This window comes from Amblyraja radiata, chromosome 12 (genome assembly GCF_010909765.2).
Source record: "Amblyraja radiata isolate CabotCenter1 chromosome 12, sAmbRad1.1.pri, whole genome shotgun sequence".
Classification (NCBI taxonomy): Eukaryota; Metazoa; Chordata; class Chondrichthyes; order Rajiformes; family Rajidae; genus Amblyraja; species Amblyraja radiata.
Window position 1 is genome coordinate 48,057,543 of NC_045967.1, and position 27,383 is coordinate 48,084,925.

General features: G+C 43.5%; 2 long non-coding RNA genes across 2 annotated transcripts; one reads left to right on the forward strand and one right to left on the reverse strand.

The window, feature by feature from the left end:
• Nucleotides 1-6,072: 6,072 nt before the first annotated feature.
• LOC116979404 lies at nt 6,073-22,501 on the reverse strand. Its single transcript, XR_004413713.1, has 3 exons — nt 22,488-22,501; nt 21,758-21,762; nt 6,073-6,179 (listed from the first exon to the last, which is right to left on the reverse strand). It is a non-coding gene; the product is annotated as an uncharacterized LOC116979404 (long non-coding RNA).
• LOC116979405 lies at nt 17,069-27,176 on the forward strand. Its single transcript, XR_004413714.1, has 3 exons — nt 17,069-17,079; nt 23,046-23,048; nt 27,066-27,176. It is a non-coding gene; the product is annotated as an uncharacterized LOC116979405 (long non-coding RNA).
• The last annotated feature ends 207 nt before the right edge of the window (nt 27,177-27,383 follow it).

Here is a 27,383-nt window from a genome sequence, read left to right on the forward strand (position 1 = left end):
TACCCAGAAATATTGTTTATTCCAACATACATTATATTTTACAAATGTTATTGCAATTCTTTGAAAATGCTGCAAAATTGATTTTTCTACAACCTATATTATATAATAGTTACAGATCATAGAATATAGAACTTAGAAATCGTACAGCAAAGGAGCAAGCCCTTTGGTCCACAATGTCCATGCTGAACATGAAGCCAAGATAAATTAATCTCATCTGCCAACACGTGAACCCTTTCACTGCATTTCCTGCACATCCATGTGCATCTTAAATGCCACTATCTATTCTGCCACCACTACCACCACCCCTGGCACTGATCAATGGTTTAAAATGGTATCATGGTGCTTCATTTGTCACATGTACAACTGCACAGTGAAATTATTTTTGCAAATTTACACATGCAGGCCCTGCCGTGTTTTGGTACCATTTCCAAAGTCTACAGTCCGGCCCACCTCTACACTCAGTCTACTGGAGCAGTTCCCGATCAAGGCTCTTCCTCCGTCGCCTACGACTGGATTGGCCTGCAAACCGATGTCCCTCTCCTCTCCTCGTCCGGCCATCGTTGTGTCCCGGGGGCGCCTCCTGCAGCTGACTTTGAAGGTGCTGGAGGCATTACCCCAGTTCACCCTCCTACCGGTCCTTGCTCCTCTCGGCCGATGTCTCCAGCTTGGTTGTTCTTGGTTTCTTGGTCCTCCAAAATATTCCAAATGGAATTTAAACTGGAGGTGGTGAAGGGAGGGATTAAGCCAGAAAGGGTTATTGGGAAGAAAGAGCTACTTTAAATTTAGTTGCATCTGGTTAGGTAACTATAGTAGGGTGGAGATTATTCCATGCTTTAATTGTACGGGGGAAGAACGAATTGCTGTACACATCTGTCTTTGTAGCTGGGATCACAAATTGGATCGAATGCCCTCGTCTGCTCCTAATTGGTTTGGGTTTGGTGTAGGTCTTGTAATCTATGTCGAGCTGACCATTTAACATATTGTAAAAACAGGTCAAACGGTGAGCTTCACGTCTGTCTTGGAGAGGGTTCCACCCCAGAAAATTCAGAAGAGAATCCAGCGGCTCCCTCCCAGTACCTTGGTCCATCTAGACTTCAGGTACTTCGGGTGGGTTCCCAGTCCGCGGTCCACTGAGCCTACGGGTCTTCCAGCCACAGCACCTCGAGAAGGCTTCTGCCGCCCAGCACCTCGGGAAGGCCTTGATCAGTTACTGAACTTCTAATTGGAGATTGTTAGCTCAGATCAATCCAAAACCTTTGCTGTTCACGATATGGAAAAAACTAACGAGGATGTGTTCATAAACTGAGTCTGGATATACATTGAAGAAAAGGTAAAATGGGGTTATAATGATATCATAACTAATGGATGCACCCAGCCATGTTTGACACCTGGAATAAAGTCTTTCTAAGTTTATAATTACATTAGCCAACGAGAAACTAAAAGTGAAATCTGTGCATTTACATTCACGATCAGCCATGATCACAGTCAATGGCGGTGCTGGCTCGAAGGGCCGGATAGCCTACTCCTGCGCCTATTGTCTATTGTCAATTATTGTCTATTGTCTATTGTCTATTGATCAAGTTTTTAAAGTAGTGGAGTGTATATCTAGTTTAAATTAGTGTGAAGTGCTGACAGTTGAGAAAAGTTTATCCATGTGGTGGTAATTATAGAAACATAGAAAACAGGTTCAGGAGTAGGTCATAGCCCTTCGAGCTAGCACCGCCATTCAATATGGTCATGGCTGATCATCCAGAATCAGTACCCTGTTCCTGCTTTTTCCCCATATCCCTTGATTCCGTTAGCCCGAAGAGCTAAATTTAACTACCTCTTCTGTTGAATATTCCAGAAAAATCATGTATTGTTATTTTATTCTACACAACCTTACTGAGGTTCAATGCACCAGTTCAGGGTCATAATTATAATGTGTGCACCTGTCTTGAATTAGCTTAACTCTGAAAATGAACAAGCCAAACCAGTGCTTGGCCGCTGACTGCTGGTTGAAATCATATCCTAGGGTAAAAAAACAACAAAATCCCTATGGAAATTATAGAGCATTAATTTAGATGTTAATAGTTCATCAAGAGTGCATATACATAGAATCATAGTCATTGATTTGTATGGTTTGGAAGTTTATTTCTCACATGTACAGAGGTACAGTGAAATTCATTTTTGTACACTGTTCAGTACAAGTATCACTATACATAAGCACTTAGATACATATCAGATAAGCATCTCAGATGCAGTACAAGTGTGTAGCAGTGGTAAACTAATACAGTATACAGCGTCACCAGTTTGGCGCCATTTTCCAGTCCCAGTTGTTGTAAGTGCTGGGATCTTAACCTGACCATGAAGGCCCGTTGTCATGGCGATGTTGCAGGGTCGGCCTGGCCAAGCGTAGCCGTGGTGTCCTCCGCCACTGATCCACCGCTGTAGGCTGCACCCTGTTCATGTGACAGCATTGAAATGGGCCCTTCGGCCCAACTCTTCCATGCTGACCCCGACGCTTATTACTCTGATCCCATTTGGCCTCATTAGGCCTCATAAGACCACTATCCATCTTTTGTCTTAATACTTGTCCAAATGCCTTTTAAACATGGTAAATATTGTAAATGTATCTGCATTTATCACATCTTTTGGCAGCTTCTTTGATATAACCATATATTTGATATATGTGTGAAAAGATTTGCTCTTTTCAATTTCTTGCTCTCATCTTACAGCTATACCCTCTAGTTTATGACTCTCCTATCCTTGGAAAACGAGTCTGACAATTTGCTCTATCAATATTCCGCACAATTTTATAAGATCACATCTTACATATAACTAGAAGTTTGATATGCCATGCAAATACTTTCAATAGATGTTAGGGTGAAATGCCTTTAATGTTGAGGAATTGTTGTTAACAGGATCATAAATATTGCCAGCATTTATCCAGAAATGTCAAAATCCTTTTCATGTTCTCAGTAGATGAGGATATATAAGATGACCTTGATGGTTGTGTCTTGTTTCTGTCTTTACTGAACAAGCATAGAAATTTGACGAGAATAACACCCATTTAAATAGTTTGGCAATCCTTAGAGCCTACAGCAGATGCTGCAAAACAGAAATAGAAACAGAACATGCTGGAAATACTCCACAAGGCAGCATCGTCAGTAATGTTTTGGGTCAGCGACCTTTCACTATAACCTTTCCAATTGATTTCTAAAAGCAGCAGAGTGGTGCAGCTGGTAGAGCTGCTGCCTCACCGCATCAGGTGAGGGAGGAAAGATTTAATGGGACGCGAGGGGTAACTTTTTTACACAAAGGGTGGTGGGTGTATGGAACAAGCTGCCGGAGGAGGTGGCTGAGGCACGTACTATTGCAATGCTGAATAAACATTTACACAGGTACACAGATAGGATAGATTTAGAGGGATATGGGTCTAACGCAGGCAGGTGGGAGCAGTGCAGATGGGGCATGTTGGTTGGTGTGGGCAAGTTGGGCCAAAGGGCTTGTTTTCATGCTGTGTGACTATGACTCCCTATCAGAGATGCTGGTTCGATCCTGACCTCGGGTGCTGTCTGTGTGGAGTTAGCATGCTCTCCTTCTGACAGCATGGGTTTTTCCCAGATGCTTCAGTTTCCTCCCACATCCCAAAGAGGTGGGGGGTTTGTAGGTTAATTGGCCTGTGTTAAAAAAATGCTTCTAGTGTGTAGGAAGAGGAAGTGAAAGCAAGATAACATAGAACTAATGTGAATGGGTGACCAATGGTCGCCCTGGACTCAGTGAGCAGAAGGGCCTGTTTCGATGCTGTATCTCTAAATCAATCAATCAACTTGGAGAAAAAAAGAGATAAAACTGACTGAAAGAAGCAGGGAAAGTGGGGCCAAGGATCAAGAACACATTTTAGTTGGTTGTTGCCAAGTAGATTATAATGGGAGGCATGTAGGAAGGAATTGCAGATGCTGGTTTATGCCAAAGACAGACACAAAATGCTGGAGTAATGCTGGTCAGTCAACATATCTGGAGAAAAGTAATAGGTGACGTTTCGGGTCGGAACCCTTCTTCAGACACGAAACGTTGCCTATTCCTTTTCTCCAGTAATGCTGCTTGTTCGGCTGATTTACTCTGGCATTTTGTGTCTATCTTTGGTTTTAAACCGGCATCTGCAACTCCTTCCTACACATAGAAAAGTATATCTCTCCATTCCTTGCATATCCATGTGCCAATGTAAAAGCCCCAAACCCACCCCACCCCACCACCCTTTTTCCACTATGCCTATTCATAGTAGCTGGTGAGCAATGGAGGGTTTGCCTGGATTCGGGGGTGGGGGGGGGGGGGGGGGGTAAACAAGGTGCCGTTTTGCTTCAGGACATTCCTTTCTTCCTCCATCATTGGCATTAGGAAAGAAGCACCCATACTCAAACAAATCTCCCATCTTCCTGTTATTTGGATCTAAAAACATATTTGTTTAAAAGTGTTAAATTTATTCATGAGAGGTTTTGAAAATGTTGAAAACTTTGCCCAGTAAACTGCCCCTGGTGTGTAGGGAGTGGATGAACAAGTGGGTCGGTGTGGACTCAGTGGGCTGAAGGGCCTCTTTCTATGCTGTATCACAAAATTAAATTAATTGGGAAAAAAAGGGGGAAAAAGTGTGGGATGTGATGAAAATTCATGTAAGGCAAATGAGTGTCTCATGCCACACATTTGTTTATGCTCAGACTGTTACAAACCTCCAGGCACAATATGGAATAAAGCTTGTGTAGGAAGGAACTACAGATGCTATTTTAAACCGAAGATAGAAACAAAATGCTGGAGTAAATCAGCGGGACAGGCAGCATCTCTGAAGAGAAGGAATGGGTGGCGTTTCGGGTGGAGACTTTGGGTCGAGGGTCTGAAGCAGGGTCTCGACCTGAAACATCACCCATTCCTTCTCTCCAGAGATGCTGCCTGTCCCGCTGAGTTACTCCAGCATTTTGTGTCTGTATATGGAGTTAAACTTGCTGCCTTTGCATGCAAGCAAGTCTGGTTGGCCCACTAACACTGTAACTACCTAATATACCCTATTCAGTGCTAAGGACTTATTACAATGACAGCTATTCCCGTGATAGAAATAGGAGTAGGGCGAGACAATATAATATTGCGTATGATGAAGACGATTTTGAATGTTAGAATCTAAGTGTGGAGGAGTTGCCATCTTTAGTGTCTAAAACCTGTCAACCCATCAGAAATGGGTGTCAGCTTAACGGTTCCATTGGAAATCTTTCTCCATGGCCACTCCATTTTATTTTGAAAAGTTCAGTCGTTGAATATGTCATCTTTTACAAGATGTGAGAGTAGTTTGGGACAATTGTTAGTGGAGCCTCTGACTGGTGTCATTTGAAGCAGTGATGACTTTTCTCCCAAAGGGCCCGGAAATGTTAGATCGCCCATTATTCTTGTCAAGCTGCAAGTTACTAGGGAATACTTACTTAGTTTTTCACAGTGGTTCACTGTGAAATCGCTTGCATCTTAGAACGTGAAAACTTACCAGCATTGGAGTTACCAGATAGCATTGGATTGTATTGTTTTTATACAGGTTTATATTTGAAAATTGGTGCAGGGGTGAGAAAAGACTTTACCTTCCATCACAGTGAGGAGGAGATTCACTGTGATGGATGTTTGTGTAAATTGAATTGTTTGTATGTCTTGTAGGAATTGTCTTTGTTTGTATGGCTGTGGAAACTGAGTTTCATTTGAGCCTCGCTGAGGTTCAAATGACATGGAATAAAATATTGTATTGTATTGTCCGTTAAACAAGACCATTTATACCTCATGCCACTCACTCGGCAAGGCCAGCAGCATAATCAGATTCAGATTTAGATTCAGATTCAAACTTTAGAGACAACGAAATGCAGTGCAGAGACAACGAAATGGAGTATCAAGGGTGAGTCGCAACCCTGGCCACTCCCTCTTCTCCCCTCTTCCATCAGGCAAAAAGTATACGTGTGAAAATGCACACCTCCAGATTCAGGGACAGTTTCTTCCCAGCTGTTGTCAGGCAACCGAATCATTCTACCACAACCAGAGACAGTCCTGAACTCCAATCTACCTCATTGGCAGGCACGTGCCGTGAGTAATTAGACAGGGTAGGCAGTGGCTTTTAAAAATCTTAAAAACAGCGCATGCGCAGATTATTCTCTCCCCGGCGAGCTGTCAGTCGGCTTAAAAAAATCTTGGAAACCGCCACATGCGCAGATTGTTCTCTCGACTTTTGTCAAGTAATTTGTCTCAATAGGTCCTATCTCTTAATACATTATTTTAAAACATTTAGCTCAAAGAAATATACTTACCATACTATTTGTACACAAAATCCATTCTTCTCTCTTTGTTTCCTGTTGTACCAAGCTGTTTTAAATGTTCTAATTATTTGTGTTCCTTTGCGCTGTTGATGTTCTTTAAGTTCCGGCGTTGGTCTGCCATTTTTAATTATTTTGATCTTTTCCTCGTACGTTTGCTTCGAGAAACTCTTCAGGTAATCACTATCCATCTTTGAAAAACCCGCCAAGAAACTTACACGTGTTCGCATTCGCAGTAGGCTGGTGCGCTTGTGCAGTGCACAGCGCAGCACATGCACACAGTCCACGGTGTAAAGGCAGAACTTCAGCTGCGCTTACCGACCATTCCCACTGATGGCTTGAAGCATCGTCGAGGGCACGTGAGTAGCACATACTTCCGCGTTTTAAATGTACTGCGGATGAAAGGCACGGGAGAATTATGTCTCCCGAAGAGATCAATCTCTTAGGGATACATAATTCTCCCGTGCCTTTACTATTTTTGACCATTTTATATATGTTTTATATATATATTCTAAATATATAAAATAATGACCATTTTATAATTTTAGTCAGAGTAGGCACTGCCTACCTTGCCTACCCTGGCGGCACGTGCCTGCTCATTGGTGACCCTCGGACTATCCTTGATCGGACTTTGCTGGCTTTACCTTGCACTAAACGTTATTCCCCTATCATATATCTGCTTATGGCCCGATTGTAATCATGTATTGTCTTTCCGCTGACTAGATATCAGGCAACAAAAGCTTTACACTGTACTTCATTACACGTGACAATAAATGAACTGAACTAAACTAAACTAAACTTCCACAATGACTATGTCATGCCCGTCATTAAAAGTCTTTCTACATTTACAATTACTTTTACTAAAATAAACGTTGGCGAAAATCAAATTAAAGAATGTCACTGTCCCACGTCGCTTGAAATAATCAATGTATTGTCAATTTTCATGAGTTTCAGTTAAATTCGTATTTGCATTAATGAATATGCAATCAGAATTAAGCTGTTACGTTTATGAAGGATTGCAAACCTAGATTGATATATTTTTACATGCACAAAATTAATTTTAATTATGGGTCAGGAAAGGTGTTTTTAATTTTGTGATAATTATAATTACGAGTCATCAAAGCTTACTCGATGATTCAACTGATTACTGCTACTGGTAGCCATGCCGTACAAAGCAAAGCATCAACTGTTTGTGCAGGGGGAGCATGGTGGCAGAACGGTAGAGTTGCTGTCTCACAGCGCCTGAGACGCGGGTTTGATCCCATCTACGGGTGCTGCCTGTATGGAGTTTGTACGTTCTCCCCCTGCCTGCATGGGTTTTCTCCGAGATCTTCACTTTCCTCCCACACTACAAAGACGTGCAGGTTTGTAGGTTAATTGGCTTGGGATAAATGCAAATTGTCCCTAGTGTCTGTAGGATAGTGTTGGTGTGCGGGGATCGCTGGTCGGTGCGGACTCGGTGAGCTGAGGGCCTGTTTATGGGCTATATCTCTAAATTAAACTAGACTAAACTGTGGTAGCTGGTTTAATCCAGGCCTGTGATGCAATTAACTCAACTGGGTGCTGTAGAAGAGCATGAAAACATAGAACAAGGAACATAGAACTGAACCACACAGGAACAGGCCCTTCGGCCCACATTGTTTGTACTGAACGTGATGCCTCGTTAAACTGATCTCATTTGCCTCTACATGATCCATATCCCTCTACTACCTGCACTTCCATGTGTCTATCTAAAAGCACTATCGGATCTGCCCTCACCACTACCCCTAGTAATGCACCCACTACTTTCTGTGTAAAAAAACTTGTCCCGCACATTTCCATCAAACTTTCTTCCTCTCTTCTTATAACTGTCCCCTCAAGTGTTGGACATTTCCACCCTGGGGAAAAAAGGTTCTGACTGTCTACCCTATCTGTGAACTAAAGGATTCTGACCGTCTATCCCATTGACTGTCTACCCTGAACATGCTCAGCATCACAGCAGCTAAGGTTTCTATTCTTTACTCCAATTCAGTTGAAAATGCAGACTTGCTTTGCATTTGGTGAGGAGCAGGTCAGAATGCTTTACACATCAGACGCATTGCTCCCATGCAATCAGGGGCGGAAAACCCGGGGGGGGGGGGGGCAGAGGGGACATGTCCCCCCCACGTTTTGAGAGGTGGGGGGCATCCCCCCCAAGTTTTTGTAATCCGGATTTTAAAATCTCCGCTTTCAGCGAGACAGTGAAGGTGGGACTGCTGATCGAGGGCGCCGATTGGACGAGAGAGACGTCTGTCAGCAGGCAATGGGGGCGGGACATGATGATTCAACGCGATGATTGGAGGAGGGGGGAGTGGGAGGGGGGTGGGACTGAGGATAGAGCGTGGTGATTGGAGGAGGGAGACGTGGCACAGACCTGCGCCTCATCCTCAGCCAGGATCGATCCAGACTCACCGGCGCTGTCCCGTCCCCACCCGAGTGCCCCCCCCCCCCCCCCCCACCCCCACAGCCAGCGCAGAGAAGCAGCGCTAAACCCAGCTCAACTCTGCCTGTCCCGCCAGGTTAACCTGCCTGGACTTGCGGGAAATATGGCCAGCGCGGAGAAGCAGCGCTGGTATCCTGTCAGTCCAGGCAGGGCTGTAGGTTAACCCGGCGAGACAGGCCGAGTTGAGCTGCATGTAGCGCTGGATTGAGCTTCCGAAGCCTCGCACGTGTGCGTGTGTGAGTGTGCGCATGCGGCGCAGCCGCTAAGAAATTGTGTCCCCCCTGTCCCCCGGTCCCCTCCATATTTTGATAGCGAGTTCCATGCCTGCATGCAATCATTTAAAAAACTTATCACATGTTTTTGGTGCTGGTGACATCATACCTTAGGATGGAGTCAACCATTTTAGAGGGGAGAAAAGTAAATGGGATGAAAGGTTCCATTACCCCATGGCAAACCCCCCTGTGTTGCAATGGAATAATACAAATGTGACATTATCCTTTTCAAAATAATTGCTTTCATACATTATGGAGTGCAGAAGATTTTTGTACTTCAGTTAGTCAAATTTCAGCTGAAAGTGATTTTAAAAGAGCTGATATTTTAGTCATAGTGGTGAATGAGTGATTTATGGAAATTATTCATTAAAAAAAGTCAGAAAATGAGTTTGTAATTATACATTTTCTGGCATTATTCTACCACTTTATGAACCAATGCGAAATACATACTGAGCTCACTCTAAGAATGTTGCCCTTTTGAAACTAATCGCTTCATCACAGAATTAATGAGTTATTGAGATCCAGTCTGAACAAGGGTCTCGACCCGAAACCGTTACCCAACGCAATATTCCACCACTCACCCATAGCTCCTGCAGGAGGCCTGGTCCCCCAATGCAATCCGTTCCCCTTTCTCCAACACAACCCGTTCCCCCACACAATATTCTAGCACTCACCTATAGCCGACAACTGCGCAGGGGCTGCTCATTTCGCCCTATTCAGCCTCTGTCATTTTTAAACTTTTAAAAAATGTGCACGTGCTAGCTAGCAGAAGTCAGTGTACTTGGATAGCAACAATGTTGTGAACAGGGCTAAGCACTGGGCTAAGCACAGGGGAAAATAAGTTATTTTTTCCAAGTTTCTGCACAATTGTGAACATTTTCATAAATAACGCTAGAAACAACGCATACAATTTTCAGATAAGGCATTTTGGGCAAAAGGGACTGGTTTCTCAGCTAATAGGGGCCTTGTGGGCTGAAATTAGTGGATTCAGGCAGGCAGAACAACTCATTTCATTTAATTTCCAATTGCATTGCAGTTTCGAGCAAAGGGCAGGCCACACAGCTCATTGCATTTTCACTTCACTTCCATTGCCATTGGACTTTCAAGCACAGGGCCGGCTCAAGCCAAACAGCTGATTGCATTTTCACTTCATTTCCATTGCCATTGCACTTTCAGGCACAGGGCAGGCTCAAACCAAACAGCTCATTGCATTTTCACTACATTTCCATTGCCATTGCAGTTTCAAGCATATGGCAGGCTCAAGCCAATCAGCTCATTGCAATTTCACTACATTTCCATTGCCATTGCAGTTTCAAGCACAGGGCAGGCCAAACAATCATTTCATTTTAATTAATGGCTAACAAATAATTTATTCAGGTACATTGCATACTCACAGTGTTCTGTAGTTTCCCAGCTCAGACAGAGAGTCGTGACCTCTCCCTCGCCATCTTGCAGACAGACTGAGCCACGGCCACACTTCCGGGTTTTATAGTCCCTCCCCCTCCCACCGGAAGGGGCGTGGCCTTCATGGCGGTGATTGACAGGAGAGAGAATCTCAAGATTTTTTAAACACTGATTAGTCTTTTATTTTTCATCGATGGGAAAAATCCTCAGGGCCTGCGCAGCGGAGGAGGACTCTGAGTAAATTGGCAAAAAAATCACAGCCATATATGGTAGCGTATTTTCTAAAATCAAAGCACAGTGCAAATAGGAAGTGGTCAAGATGAGAGTTTTAATTATATAGATAGATAGACACAAAATGCTAGAGTAACTCAGCGGGACAGGCAGCATCTCTGGATTGAAGGAATGATGTTTCGTGTCGAGACCCTTCTTCAGACCTGAATGTCAGACCCGAAGAAGGTTTTCGACCCGAAACCTCATCCATTCCATCTCTCCAGAGATGCTACCTGTCCTGCTGATTTACTCCATCATTTTGTGTCTGTCTTCGGTGTAAACCAACATCTGCAGTTCCTTCTTATGATTTAAAATAGTTAACTCATTACTTTGGCAGGTACAATCTTTGTCATATATAAATACCTTATTTACAATTCAGTAACACTGCCAATAATGTAACAAGTTTACAGTTTTCCATTTCTTATATTTTTGGAAGGATCTGGTTTATTTACTCTATTTTCTGTTTGTCAGCATTAACCAATCTTCTGTTTCATACTAAAAAATTTCAGAGCCAATGGCTGGTATTGGTAATGAAACATTGCCCTGTACTCCAGTGCACGTGACAATAATTAACTGAACGTAAGACCAAAAATCAGGGTCTGTATTTCTAATTCCAGAAATCACAGAGGGAATTTATGTGGAGGATTAAAAGCAAAACAACTCATCTGGGCTCAGGTTAAACTTGACCAAAATAGGAAATTAATAACTTCTGAAACCCATCTCATTTTACCTATATTTCCTCTTGCTTTTGAATTTCCTGATGTCAGATACTCCCCTCGTGTAGATCGAGCGTTGATTCAAGTCGAAACCAACGTGAAAAAAACCTGTAATTACAAAGACATGCTTGCAAATGCTTTTCAATGTCATATTAATAATATTTAATGAATTATCTTAATTGTGTCCTCGTTTACTGCTAATTATCAAGTGCCTCACTACCACCTGTTAGTATGCAGTTCCATAAACATTACCATGTTTTGTCCTGGGCTGTATTGCTTTTTTGTAATTATGTAAACATATTTAATATGCTGATTTCTATTAATTATGTATTGAGCATAAGTGAGTGAGGATTATTACATCATCTTAATATCAGAGTCTCTTATGCCTGATATAAACATCCTTAGCCCACTATTTAAAAGGGACTTGCTTTTAAATGATTCATACCTCTGATAAAAAATGTAGGCAAAGGGAGTTCTCGACATAGCACGGTTTTCACTTTGGTTCCTAGTTATAAAATCATAGAGTCTTACAGCGTGGAAACAGGCCCTTCAATCTAATGTGCCCACACCAGCCATCATGTCCCATCTACACTAGTCCCACCCGCCTGTGTTTGGCCCATATCCCTCTAAACCTGTCCTATCCAGGTATCTGTCTAAACATTTCTTAAACATTGCATCAAACATACTTGCCTCAATAACCTCCTCCGGCAGCTCATTTCATACACCCACCACCTTTTGTGTGAAAAAGTTTCCGCTCAGTTACCTCTTAAATCTTTCCCCCCACATCTGAAACCTATGTCCTCTGGTTCTAGGTTCCTCTCCTCTGGGCAAGAGAATCTGAGCATCTTCCTGACCTATTCCTCTCATGATTTTGTACACCTCGATTAGATGAATCCACAACCTCCTGCACTCCAAGGAATAGAATCCCAGCCTGCTCAACTTCTCCCTATAGTTATGGAAATGCTGTCATTGGGTATTTTTAAAGTGGAGTTTGATCAGTTCTTGATCAGTAAGGGTGTCAAAGGTTACAGGGACAAGGCAAAAGAATGGGGCTGAGAGCGAAAAGTAGATCAGCCGTGATCAAATGATGGAGTAGTCTTGAAGGGCCAAACGGCCTAATTCTGCTCCAATGTTGCAGCAGTAGAGTTGCTGCCTTCCAGCACCAGGGACTCAGGTTCGATCCTGACTACGGATGCTGTCTGAATTTGTACGTTCTCCCCTAGATGTGCCTGGGTTTTCTCCGAGATCTTCGGTTTCCTCCCACACTCCAAAGACCTCCAGGCTTGTATGTTAATTGGCTTGGTATTGATGTAAATTGCCCCTACTGTGTGTAGGATAGTGTTAGTGTGCAGGGATGACTGGCCGGCGAGGACTCGGTAGGCCGAAAGGCCTGTTTCCGTGCTGTATCTCTAAACTAAACTAAATTAAAAATGTCTTATGGTCTCATCACACTGCTGCATGGCCTGCGATCTTCCTGTTTGATAGAAACACGTAATTCAAATTGCAGTTGTGCATAAGGCAAGCAAGGAAACATTGATCACATTTACCAATCGGTTTTGCACTTCAATCACATATTTCATAAAAACACATGCACTACATGATTGAATTTCCAAGCAATGTTCTTTTTATTATGATTTCCGATTCACTGTGTCTGAATAAGTCAATCCTGCTTCCGTCAAAGAGTAACCAGAGGTTCTTAGTTCTATTTTACAGATTGCTCTGCCTGATTCTGTGCAATTTTCAATCACATTTGAAAAGCAAAATGTCTGTGTCTTTATCAATTGCTGATGGAAGTAATTAAACACAACCAACAATTTCTTGCTGGTTGGTAATTATGACAATGGTTTTGATCGTGTGATGGGTTAATTCATGTCTAAACCATTGGCTTTAAATTAAATTCTGAAGAAACATCTGTGAATGAATAATTCATTGGTGCTGAAGCTACGGATATTTGTGGGATAATTATGAGATTTCACAGTAATCCATAAAATATGCTCGTATATCCTCTGGATTTTTCCTACAACCCACTCAATATATAAAGGGCAAGTTGTGTTTATATTAAGATTATCTGCAGAATCTATATGGAATTCCCTGAGCAACCATTTCAATTCGAGGAACCATGAGGATTTATCTTCTTGTCCTCTATTGACCTGGATGTTTATTTAATTATCTCTCCAGAATTAGTTACTTTGTACTCGTCATTTTATCTGCTTCACTGTAATACTTTGAAACACAATGTGAAGTTTTTGTAAGCTTCGTCTACCGGCAAGGGCGGTGACAGTGGCGCAGTGGCGCAGCTGGTAAAATTGCTGCCCCACAGCGCCAGATACCCAGGTTCGATCCTGACCTCGGGCTCTGTCCAAGCACATAGTTTGCACGTTCTGTCCGTGACGGCGTAGTTTTCCTCCAGACGCTCCCATTTCCCCCCACATCCGAAAGACACGTGGGTTTGCAGGCTAAATGGTCTCTGTGAAATGGTCCCTATTGCGTAGGGAGTGAACCCAAAAGCAGGATCATTTTGAACAAGTGTGAACGGGTGATCGATGGTCTACATGGACTCGACGGGCCAAAGAGTCTGTTTCCCTGCCGTGTCTTTCAATTCAATTCTGATCCAGGGTGCTTATAGTGCCAGAGACCGGGGTTCGATCCTGGCTGTGGGTGTTGACAGTATGGAGTATGTACGTTTCACCCTTGATCTGTGTGGATGTCACGGGGAGAACTTCCGTTCCTTCTGCGCTCCAAAGACGTGGGTTTGCAGGCTAAATGTTCTCTGTGAAATTGTCCCTATTGCATAGGGAGTGAACCTGAAAGCAGGATAACTTTGAACTAGTGTGAACAGGTGATCGATGGTCTACATGGACTCGATGGGCCAAAGGGTCTGTTTCCGTGTATTTCAATTCAATTCAGTTGCTTGCATTTTATCTGCAGGATATTTTATCTTTTTATTTCAGGTTACAAATATCTGCAGTATTTTACATTTGTCAGGAAGGATATCTTCTCGGGGATCACATCATACCCTATCAGGATAATATGTTTATGTGTTAGGAACAGAATTAGGCCATTCGGCCCATCAAGTCTACTTTGCCATTGAATCATGGCTGATCTATCATTCTCTCTCAACCCCATTCTCCTGCTTTCTCCCCATAATCCTTGACACCCGTACTAATCAAGAATCTATCTATCTCTAATCTATCTTTAATGATATCCACAGTATCATATGTTATCTCTGTGCTGTTAGGTTCCAATTTTACAATAAAAAACTGTTATTTGTAGGATACCTTTTTATTTAATTTTTTTATTTTTTATTTTTTTTTATTTTTATTTTTTTTTATATGTGCAATAACCCATACTGTATATAGGAATCCTATTTATTCACTCTATTCATTCATTGTCTTTTTATAGATATGTATATAGCGCCGCAGAACTGTGCACCTTATCCCCCCCCCCCCCTTTGTTTTGTTTTTTGTATTTTGCACTAATTACATGTCTGCACTGAGTAGGAGCTGCTTTTAATCTCATTGTACATGTGTATAGTGACAATAAAATGGCATTCTATTCTATTCTATTCTATTCTATTCTATTCTATACCTCGGTATAATGGCAGTAACTGAAATTCACCATTACAGCATTCCCAAATCACTACCCATAGATTTGCGATACAGAAATAAAAATAATTCTTTGGGAACTTACCTGGAAAAGAAAAGCAAAATATGTACAGGCAATTGAATTAGTTTACCAAAAACACCAAACAAAGGATGCCAATTCTCAACGGAGGCCACTTAAGGAGTTTGCTTTGGAAAATGACAAGGCAATCTCTTCCACTGATAATTGTTCAATAATCACAAGCTGCTAGTTCACAGCAGGATACCACTTGAGAGATTTGCTTTGGACACTGACAAGGCATTGGTATTTATTGACATTGGTAAAATGATACTGTATCACCAATTGTACCATATCTTTCTCTTCAGCCTACAGTGCAATCAGACTTCTCTTGCCTTTAGATCACAGATCCACGGAGGCATTAGTGTTGAGAGACACAGCTCCCGTAGGAATGCATCCCAACATAACATGGGATTCAATGGGAAAATAAGTTGATCGCGTTACGGAAAATCATATACATTTTAAGTAAGTGGCGCAGCGGTACAGTTGCTGCCTCACAGCACCAGAGACCCGGGTTTGATCCTGACTATGGGTGCTGGCTGTTCGGAGTTTGTACATTCTTCCCGTGACCTGTGTGGGTCTTCTCCGGGTGCTCGGGTTTCCTTCCACACTCCAAAGGCGTACAGGTTTGTAGGTTAATTGGCTTTGGTAAAATTGTAAAATTGTTCATAATGAATAGGATAGTACGACTGTACAGGACGATCAGTGGTCAGCGTGGACTCGGTGGGCAAAGGGCCTGTTTATGCACTATATCTCTAAAGTCTAAAGGTAATTATTTTGAGGGTCCTGACCCAAACAACGCCGATCCATGTCCTCCACTGACACTGCCAGACTCGCTGAGTTACTCCAGCACTTTGACTTTTACTCAAGATTCCAGCATCTGCAGTTCCTTTGGCTTTCCAAAGGAGAAGGCTCAGAGAAGGTTCACCAGACTGATTCCTAGGATGTCAGGACTTTCATATGAAGAAAGACTGGATAGACTCGGCTTGTACTCGCTAGAATTTAGAAGATTGAGGGGGGATCTTATAGAAACTTATAAAATTCTTAAGGGGTTGGACAGGCTAGATGCAGGAAGATTGTTCCCGATGTTGGGGAAGTCCAGAACAAAGGGTCACAGTTTAAGGATAAGGGGGAAATCTTTTAGGACCGAGATGTGAAGAACATTTTTCACACAGAGAGTGGTGAATCTCTGGAATTCTCTGCCACAGAAGGTAGTTGAGGCCAGTTCATTGGCTATATTTAAGAGGGAGTTAGATGTGGCCCTTGTGGCTAAAGGGATCAGGGAGTATGGAGAGAAGGCAGGTACAGGATACTGAGTTGGATGATCAGCCATGATCATATTGAATGGCGGTGCAGGCTCGAAGGGCCAAATGGCCTACTCCTGCACCTATTTTCTATGTTTCTATGTTTCTATGTTTCCGCTTTCTCAACTAGGATCGACACAGCGTACTGAAGGGCTTCTTCATGCATCATACATTTTCAGTGATTTTATATAAGTTCTATATGATGTGATTGGAGATGTATTACTACTGCTTCTAATCGAAAATGAATAAGCTTTGACATCCAAACAGTTTTGGTTCAGAAACTCTGCAATGAATAGGAAAGATTTTGCAGTCCCTTGCCATTGACCCAAAGAGAACAGATATTTGAAACACAGTCTCACTCCAGGATACAAGGAGAGGTGAAAGAAATAGATAATGGAAAATAGGCGCAGGAGTAGGCCATTCGGCCCTTCAAGCCAGCACCGCCATTCATTGTGATCATGGCTGATCATCCACAATCAGTACCCCGTTCCTACCTTCTCCCCGTATCCATTGACTCCGCTATCTTTAAGAGCTCTATCTAACTCACTAACTCTAATGTGGGAAAATGAACAGAAGTTTTGCATTTAATTCCAAGGCCATGTAGACCTTATCCTGTGAGAACCAGGCAGAAGTTTGAGTTTGTCTCGCACCGCAATGCAACCTTTTCTCAGATTAAAAGTTAAGAACAGTGCCATAAAATTCACCGTCTACAAAACATCAGATTATCAACACTCTTTTGTATTAATGTTATAAGCGTTTGCATTAACTTGTAATAAGGACTTTTTAATTCTTAGCACATCCATATGAGATTGCTTCATTACTTTAATGGATGAATTAAGTCAATTAAAATAATGAAGACCAAATAGATTTACACAACAGTCAAAATGGCAGGTAAAATAACATAATATGTAAGTGTTAAAGATTTAACATTGTCACATGTAGGTTGAGGTATTAATTTCATTCAGGATGTCTTGGCATGAAGTTCTGCTGTGTTTGCTGCTTTAAAGTGAAGGTTAATCTACACATAACAGGGGCAGCATGATGACGCAGTGGTAGATTTACTGCCTTTAACAGCGCTTACTGTGCCAGAGACCCGGGATCGATCCTGGCTGCAGGTGCTGTCGGTATGGAGTTTGTAAGTTCTCCCCTTAACCTGCATGGATGTCATGGGGAGAACTTTGATTTCCTCCCACACTCCAAAGACGTACAGGTTTATAGGTTAATTGGCTTGGTATAAATTAAGAAACGGGAGCACCTGGAGAAAACCCACGTGGACATAGGGAGAACGTACAAACCCTGTGCAGATAGCACCCATGGTCAGGATCGTACCCACGTCTCCGGCACTGTAAGGCAACATCTCTACCACTGCGCATATTTGAGATTGATCTGATAGGGTGTCAGGGGTTACAGGCCGAAGACAGGAGAATGGGGTTGAGAGAGTAAGATAGATCAGCCATGATTGAATGGCAGAGTAGACTTGATGGACCAAATGGCCTACTGCTGCTCCGAGAACTTATGGACATATGAGAACTTCTATGATCTGCTTCAGATGAGAGGATGCAAAGTAGAGATAGGGATGTTCAGTAGGTTGTCTTGGCTCCCTATAACTTTCTTGGATTTGTGATGCATCAAAAATCACTCCATTGTGTCTCTTCATGGGGAAATCCACAGTGTGGTCAACCATTGAGAGGAGGAGTTTGAAGAGGAGTATTACGATGACTATCCCTCTGATGGAGAACACAGACCATTACAATTGAACAATTGAATAGTTTATCTTAGTTGAGTTTAGTTTAGAGATAAAGCATGGAAACAGGCCCTTCGGCCAACCGAGTCCACAATGCCCAGCGATCCACGTACACTAACACATTATCCTACACCCACAAGGGACAATTTTACATTATTACCAAGCCAATTAATCCACAAACCTGCATGTGTTTGGAGTGTGGGAGGAAACCCAACGTCTCGGAGAAAACTCACACAGGTCATGGGGAGAACGTACAAACTCTGTACAGACAAGCACCCGTAGTCAGAATCGAACCTGGGTCTCAGGCGCTTTAAGGCAGTAGCTCTACCGCTATGCCATCGTGCTGCCTGACATCTTGAAGATGATCGCGATTATGGTATCCCCATGTTGGGGACATTTTCCCAGTCTACCTGCATATTGAAATCTCCCATAACCACAGTGGCATTACCTTCGTTACATGCCAATTTTAACTCCTGCTGCAACTTGCATCCTATATCCAGGCTATTATTTGGGGGCCTGTAGATAACTCCCATTAGTGTCTTCTTACCTTTACAATTCCTCAATTCTATCCACAGCGACTCTACATCGTCAATCCTTATGTCACCCTTTGCAAGGGTCTGAATTTCATCTTTCACCAACAGAGCTACCCACCTCCTCTGTCCACCTGCCTGTCCTTTCTATAGGATGTATAACCCTGAATATTCAGTTCCCAGTCCAAATCCTCCTGCAGCCATGTCTCTGTAATCCCCACAATGTCATATCTATCACTCTCTAACTGAGCCTCAAGCTCATCCACTTTACTTCTTATCCTTATATTCCTGCACCTATTGTTTATTGTCTATTGTCTAAGTATATTTTTTATTGCTTTGTCATCATGGACATACAACAGTACACAGCAACAGGTTCTTCAGTCTACAAAGTGCATGATCTCCCTGCTGATGGGTTAAAATAATCTCAGCTACTGGCATGTGATCCATATCCCTCCACTCCCTATATATCCATGTGCCTATCTGAATTAAATTCCACTATTGTATCTGCCTCTTGACAGCGCATTCTAGGCACCCACCAATCTCTGTGGAAAAACGCCCCGCACATCTCCTTTAAACATTGCCCCTCTTATCTCTTACTGCGACATGGTGGCACAGTGGTAGAGTTACTGCCAGAGACCCGAGTCCCATCCTAACCATGGGTGCTGTCTATACGGAGTTTGTATGTTCTCTCCGTGACTGAGTGGGTTTTCTACGGGTGTTCCGGTATCCTCCCACGCTCTAAAGATGTATGGGTTTGTAGGTTAATTGGCTTTGGTGAAAATTGTAGTGGGTCACTGATCGGCTCGGACTGAGTGGGCCGAAAGACCTTTCTTCAGCACTGTATCTCTAAACTAAACTAAACTAAACTAAACTTTAGAGCATCTTGAACTTTATTGCTGTGCAGGAGGCTGAGGGGTGATTTCACAGTGTTGTATATAATCATGAGGGGAATAGATAGGGTGAATGCACAGAGTTCTACCCAGGGGAGGGCATCAAAAACAAGGGAAGGCATGTTTTATGTGAGAGGGGCAATTTTTTTCTCTGAGAGGGTGGTGGGTATATGGAACGAGCTGCTAGAGGAGGTAGTTGAGACAATACAATACAATAATACAATACCGTTTATTTGTCATTTGAACCTCACATGAAGTTCAAACGAAATTTGGTTTCTGCAGCCATACAAGAAAAGAACCAAGACACACACCAACACAATTTACACAAACATCCATCACAGTGAATCTCCTCCTCACTGTAATGGAAGGCAAAGTCTTGTCTCTACCCTGCTCTCCATTCCTCTCCCGATGTCAAAGTCAAAGCCTCCAGCGGGCGCTAGCAAGTCTGTGGCCATTTATAGCCGCGCCGGGCGATGTAAGGTCCTGCCCCGGGTCTTGATGTTGGAGCCCCCGGCGGGCGTTAGCAAGTCCGCGGCCATTTAAACCGCGCCGGGCTATGTAAGGCCCCGCTCCAGGTCACCTCTCAACCCCGCAATTCGAGCGGGAGAAGTCGCCGTTGCCGGTGCCCCGCAAAGCGGTCTCCCACCGGGGACCCGCGAGCTCCCGGTGTCACCATCCACCGGAGTCGGGTCGCAGCAGCGCGCCACCGCAGCTGTCCATGCTCCGAAGCTGGCCAGCTCCACGATGGTAGGTCTGCAGCTCCGCAGCTCCGCAGCTCCGCAGGCTCCGTGACTTGAGCTGTCGTTCCGGTTGGAGGCCGCTCCACGGTGCTAGGCCCCAACGGCAATGGAGACCCGACAGGGAAAAGGTCGGGTCCCCGTGCAGGGAAAAGATTTAAAAGTTTCCCCCACCCACCCCCCGCCCCCCACACATACACAGTCAAAAACCCACCACAAACTTTACACTCTACAGGACAATAAAATAACAAAAGACAGACGGACTGCAGAGGCCGCTGCGACGTCGGTCGCGCCGCCAACTCACCGTGCCACCATGCCACCATGCCACCATGCCACCATGCCACCATGCCACCATGCCACCATGCCACCATGCCAACCCACCAGACAGGTGCTAAAACAGCGATTAAAAAAACACTTGGACGGGTACATGGGCAGGGAAGGTTTAGAGGGATATGGGCCAAATGGCGGCAGGTGGGATTGGCATAGATAGGATATCTAGGTTGGCATGGACGAGTTGGCCTGAAGGGCCTGTAAGGCTCTGTAACTCTATGCTGCAGTGTCTCTGAAATTGAATCGGAAGTCAATAAGAATTATTTTAGAATGGACATTTTTGGACGCAATGCAGATTATGCTAAAGACAGGAGATACATGTTGAGGCTGGCAAGTGTGTCTCATTAGCTCATTGTACCAGAGACTAACTGTTCCTGGACTGAGCTAAGCCGGAAATCAATGGTAATTAGGGGAGAAAGCTCACAGGGGAGTCCCATTTAGTGGATGATGGCAACTCAATATATTCTTGCAAGATCTGCTGACCAGAAGAAATCTTTCCCCAAAAAACATTTCAGCGTATTTCTGCAGTGACCTGCTTTTAAATATGATTAGCGAAGTGGCTCACTATATAGTACAGGTGGAATACTGAGGAGTCACGTCAGGTTTGTGCTCGAACATTGTTAAATGGGTAGGAGGCCCGACGACAAGGAAATAAACCGGTCAGAGTCCATTCAGGCCATCAAATTCCTGCTAGCTTTTTGTAACAGTTCTTCATGGTCAGGTCAAGATCCCTGCACTTACAACAACTGATATTTGAAAATGGCGCCAAACTGGCGACGTTGTATACTGTCTCAATGTACCACTGCTCTGCATTTCAACTGCATCTGGGTTGTTTACCCAATATGTATCTAAGTGCTTATGTATAGTGATACTTGTACTGAACTGTATACAAAAAGTAATTTCATTGTACTTTGGTACCAGTCCATACCATACCATACAAGCCCAGCTGGAGCAACTGGGCTTGTACACTGGATGAGAGGGGTTCTCATTGAAACATATAAGATTGTTAAGGGTTTGGACCCGTTAGAGGAAATAAACATGTTCCCGATGTTGGGGGAGTCCAGAACCAGGGGCCACAGTTTAAGAATAAAGAGTAAGCCATTTAGAACGGAGACGAGGAAACACTTTTTCTCACAGAGAGAGGCGAGTATGTGGAATTCTCTGCCTCAGAGGGCGATGGAGGCGGGTTCTCTGGATGCTTTCAAGAGAGAGCTAGATAGGGCTCTTATAAATAGTGGAGTCAGGGGGTATGGGGAGAAGGCAGGAACAGGGTACTGATTGGGAATGATCAGCCATGATCACATTGAATGGCGGTGCTGGCTCGAAGGGCTGAATGGCCTATTCCTGCACCTATTGTCTATTGTCTATACCATACCATACCAAATTCCAATTATTTTCCAAAGAAGGGACCTGAAATGCCATATATTCTTTTTCTCCATGGGTGTGGAATTATTTGCCCCAGAAGGCTGTGGAGGCAGTCAGTGGATATATTTAAGGCAGAGGAAGATAGATTCTTGATAAGTATGCGTATCAGAAGTTATGGGCAGTAGGCAGGAAAATGGGGCTTGGATGGAGAGATAGATCAGCCATGATTGAATGGCGGAGTAGACTTGATGGGCCGAATAGCCTCATTCTTCTTCTATCACTGATGATCATATGATCTCCAGAGATGTTGCCTGACCCGTTGAGTTACTCCAACATGTTGTGTCTACCTTAGTTGTGATCTCTCTTCATTTCCCAACCTTGACTCCTTTGTAATTGATTGCAGGACTGCGGATTGCACTACAATCTTGCACCATATTGCTGCTTTGTACTCAAGGAATTCCATCGCACCCTGTTGTTGAAGGCATTAAACTAATCTTGAACCTGAATCTGGTGCTGATTGAGTTTTCTCTAGTGTCGCAGTGCTTGCTGTTCTCCCATGACGACGGCAACTTGAAAAAGAGGAAAGTCAGACTTCAATGAGAGGCTGAGGATGAGTGCAGCAAGGAAGATATGCGACCCTAAAGGGAAACTAGATAATTACTTAAAGGAGACCTCATTTGGTCAGTTTCCCAGCACTGTCCCGGTCTCTTCTCCAGCAGGCCATCTTTAATTAGATGTCACCAGTGATGTGAATGTGTACTTCTGGTTGAGTGGCCCACAGACAGTCACGTGCATGGCTGAACATTATGGAAGTGGCAGTGAGATATGCATTATGTGGTTTTGGTCCTCTGCGCTTTGATCCATCAAATACATGGAAGACAAGGAGTGAAAATCATGGACTTCATGATCCTTTTCATGGATTCCACACAGCATAACACATTGGGATATTGCATTTTCTCGGCTCGGAGTCAATATCACCAACTTCTCCTGGACCACCCATTATGATGCAACGGCTAAGAAAGCACACCAACACCTCTAACTCCCTTAGAAAGTTTAGGAAGTTCGGCATGCCCCCAACAACTTTCACCAACCTCTACGATGTACCATAGAAAGCATTTTATCTGGATGCATCACAGCCTGGTTTGGGAGCAGCTCCATCCAAGACCGCATGAAATTGCAGAGAATTGTAGACGCAGCCCAGACCATCATACAAACCAACCTCCCTTCCATTGACTCCATTTATACCACACGCTCCCTCGGCAAGGCCGGTAGCATAATCAAGGACGACTCGCACCCTGGCCACTCCCTCTTCTCCCCGCTCCCATCAGGCAAAAGGTATAGAAGTGTGAAAACACACACACCTCCAGATTCAGGGATAGTTTCTTCCCAGCTGCTATCAGGCTACTGAACCATCCCACCACAACTAGAGAGCAGTCCTGAACTACTATCTACTCCATTGGGGACCCTTGGATTTCTGTGATGTCTTTGATGTTTCTGTGATGTCTTTATTATTTATTTTCTGATTATATGTTTATATTCCTGTTAACCTATGTAAGGTGTCCTTGAGATGTCTGAAAGGCGCCCAATAAATAAAATGTATTATTATTATTATTATCTTTGATCGGACTTTACTGGCTTTATCTAGCACTAACCGTTATTCACATTATTCCCTTTACCATGTATCTGTATACTGTGGACGGGCCAATTGTAATCATGTATTGTCTTTCCGCTGACTGGTTAGCATGCAACAAAAGCTTTTCACTGTACCTCGGTGACAATAAACTAAACAAAGCTAAATTAAACAAAACATTTGAAAATTCATCCTTTGCCAAGTTTACATTCACTTATTCTCACAAAGCTCTAAAACTTCCTTTAGAGCATCATTGTAGATTAAATGGGAAGTTCTGCAACACATGAAGCATATTTGATAGTTATATCTAAGCATTATGTGGCATCAAAATCATTCTACATTTCCGTAGAGATTTTCAACATTCTCATGCATTTCTGAATAAAAAAAAACTTTATCTGCAACATAAAATGCAAATGCTTGAAACTAGATAGACCTGAAGGGATATTTTCCCCTTTAAATGCCAATCGATTCAGCAAGGCAAAAGGTGCCTTGAAGGAATTCTCATCAATAATAAATTGATGTATGACTAATAATTGTAAAAGGACATTGTCAACATAAAAACCTTGCCCTCAATTGCTAATATGATTTAAAGCTTCCTTTTGCAAGGAATTCAACATCTCTCTTGATAATATGTTCATGGATGTGGTGCTTTGCAAAATCATTTAAAAATGAAAATTGAAATGTGGGAATTGCTTAAAGGGCTAGTCTATAGCCAGAGGTTCTCGGTAAGATGATTCATTTTTAGAGATACAGCATGGAATCAGGACCTTCAGTGCACAGAGTCCATGCCGACCAACAACCACCCACATACTGGTTCTATCCTACACACTAGGGACATTTTTCAGAAGCCTATTAGCCGACAAACCAGCACGTCTTTGGAACGTGGGAGGAGACCTGGCTTCCAGGAGAAAACCCATGCGGTGACAGGGAGAACGTACATACTCTGAACTGGAAGCTCCCCTAGTCAGGATTGAACCGGGGCCTCTGGCTGTGCAAGGCAGCAACTTTACCACTGCGCCACTGCACCGCACCAAAATTGTTTGTGATTCATACACAAAACAAAATCATCCTTGCCCAACAACATGTGGAGCAGCAAAATATAGATAGAGCCTTATGGCAGGCCTAACTTCGGCTAAAAGCGCACAATTTAGATTCACATCCCAAGGTGAATCTGTGGAATTCTTTGCCACAGAAGGCTGTGGAGGTCAAATCAATTGATATTTTTAAGGCAGAGATAGATGGATTCTTGATTAGTACGGTTGTCAGGGATTATGGGCGCCCCATAGCAGAAGCATCCACGTCGCGGGGCAGGAAACTGGAAGTATCCTGAGCTAATTCTGCTACCACCATCATCTGTTGAGACAAGTGATGGCTTCAACTGATTGTCGCCGGAAGTTCGCGATTCCAGCGAGGTCAGCATTTGTAACAAGATGGACACGAACAGAAGAAGAAGGGATTATGGGGAGAAGGGAGAAGAATGAGGCTGGGACGGAGAGATAGATCAGCTATGATTGAATGATGGAGTGGACTTGATGGGCCGAATGGCCTAATTCTGCTCCTATCACTTATGACCTTATGTCCTTATAGCCCTGTCTCACGGTGCGAGCTGACCCACGAGGTACCCCGAGTGAAAGACTCGTGGTTGTGTACGAGATTCCAAGTGTATGATCAAGATTTTAACCGAGTTCCCACGTGTTTGCCGTTTACTTCTCATTTCCGTGATGTGTCAAGTTCCACTCCCGAGTTACCAAGTTCCTCTCCCGAGTTAACTCTTGTTTCAAATAAGTTACCACTTCGGACCCAAACTCATTGTTTCATACGGCCTTCCTCCCGTATTAGTGGAATTGTAAAACAAGTATTAATAATTGTATTACGAAATAGGACAAACGGGGTGAATTCAGTAGGTCAGGCAGCGTATGGAGAAAGAGGAATAGTCAGGGTTTCGGCTCTTCTGCTTCCTTATCAAATTGGGAAACTACTATTGGAAGGAAATGCAGACTTGAGTCTGTCTTTTGCCACATTCTGCTTGGGTCAGCCGAGATTCCTGCTCTCTGCAGCCGAACCTGGGCTCCATGAAGCCGAGGAGTGAACCTCCCGCTCAGCTAAATTCTCCCGCGTCTGTGTCCGACGCTCCTTCTAACCACAAAATGTGTTATTCTTCTGTGCAACATTTAAAGAAAGAATAGTGAATTCAATATGTAATGGAGCACTAATTTAAAACACCCGTTGGTCCAGCAACGCTGGTTGTTATAGAATGGCAAATCGTAAATGATCCTGCTTCGAATTAAAGGAGTCTTACCTGTTCACTCTTGCTTCCAGGCTGCTGTTTTACAATAAAACTCCTTTAATTCTCTACACTCGTAACACCTGGTACCGGACTAGTATGTGTGTATGTGTTTATATGTATATAGAAGAATGTTGTTGTTCTGTTTGAGACATATGACATTAAGGGCTGAGACAGGGTCTCAACCCGAAACGTCACCCATTCTTTTCCAGAGATGCTGCCTGTTCCGCTGAGTTACTCCAGCATTTTGTGTCCATCTCCAGATTTTGCAGTTCCTCCCTACACATTTGACAATAAAAAACTCTTGACAACCAGAGCTTTAAGACTTCAAACTCGTACTGTGCACACACCAAGGATAGAAGGCAGTAGAAGCTACAGACCCAGGCGTGAACATCAAGCACTCTGCTTCATTAGGGTCTAAAACAAAGCCAGCACTTCTTCAAGGCTTGGCATGTGCCATTTTAAACGCCTCTCCATGCAACATTGCAACACGAAGGTGGCTCACGAAGAGACCTTGTGGCATTTCAGCAAGTCCTCAATCGAGGTGATCAGCTTCAGCAGTAGATGGAAGGCACTGCATGAATGCAGTATAAATGTGCAGCATTAGTACTGAAGTTGAAACATTCCAGACTGAGCTTGCTGTTACTGGAGGCATCCCTTGATTCCACCATGAGATTTTAAATTCTCAGCCTTTGACAATCCCTGCTCCGCTTTTTGAAGTAAGGGATCTTATTCGAACGCCGAAAAAAATAGCCAGCAGTCTGATAAACTCCAGACCTGTCCTCCTTAAATCAAGCCTGTCCCCCGCCTCCTCCCTCTCCCATCCTCCTAACCCCCTCGGGGGAAGAGTGGAAGAGACACGAACTGTAAACAACTGTCCCCTTTCTGTACAGACTTCGCAATATGTGTTTGTTCTTGGTGTTTATGTTGCTGTGAGTGAGCCATCTTATGGCCTGTTTAAATTTAGCGGCGGAAAGCCGCTCATGTTAATTTGAAGTTGATATGTGTGTGTGTGTCTGCATGGAGAGGGGGATAGAGCAGGTATAGCGACAATCTCCTACCCACTAAATACACCTTGTGAAAACCATCCGAGAAAAAAAGAGGTCTATTAATGTGCAGAATATATATAGTGCTGCCTGCCCGCTGAGTTAAAGAGTTCCCACGGCAGACTCATGAGACACTAAGGTAAACACACGGGCCACTACATTCTTAAAACGAGTTTAAATGTTTCAATTTTTAACTTCAGCAGTACATTTTACTCATGGAAAACTTTAAACATGTTTGAATTTTTCCAAGAGTTAACAAGTTTCACGGCTACCTGCCGTTAGCGCCACGAGTCGCTAAGTTGCGTCCACGAGTTCCGACGTTCCCGCTACGTTAATTGTACGTAGTAACCACATATTAAATTTGTTTTAAACTCGGGGTACCTCGTGGGTCAACTCCCACTGTGAGACAGGGGTTTAAGATTTTCA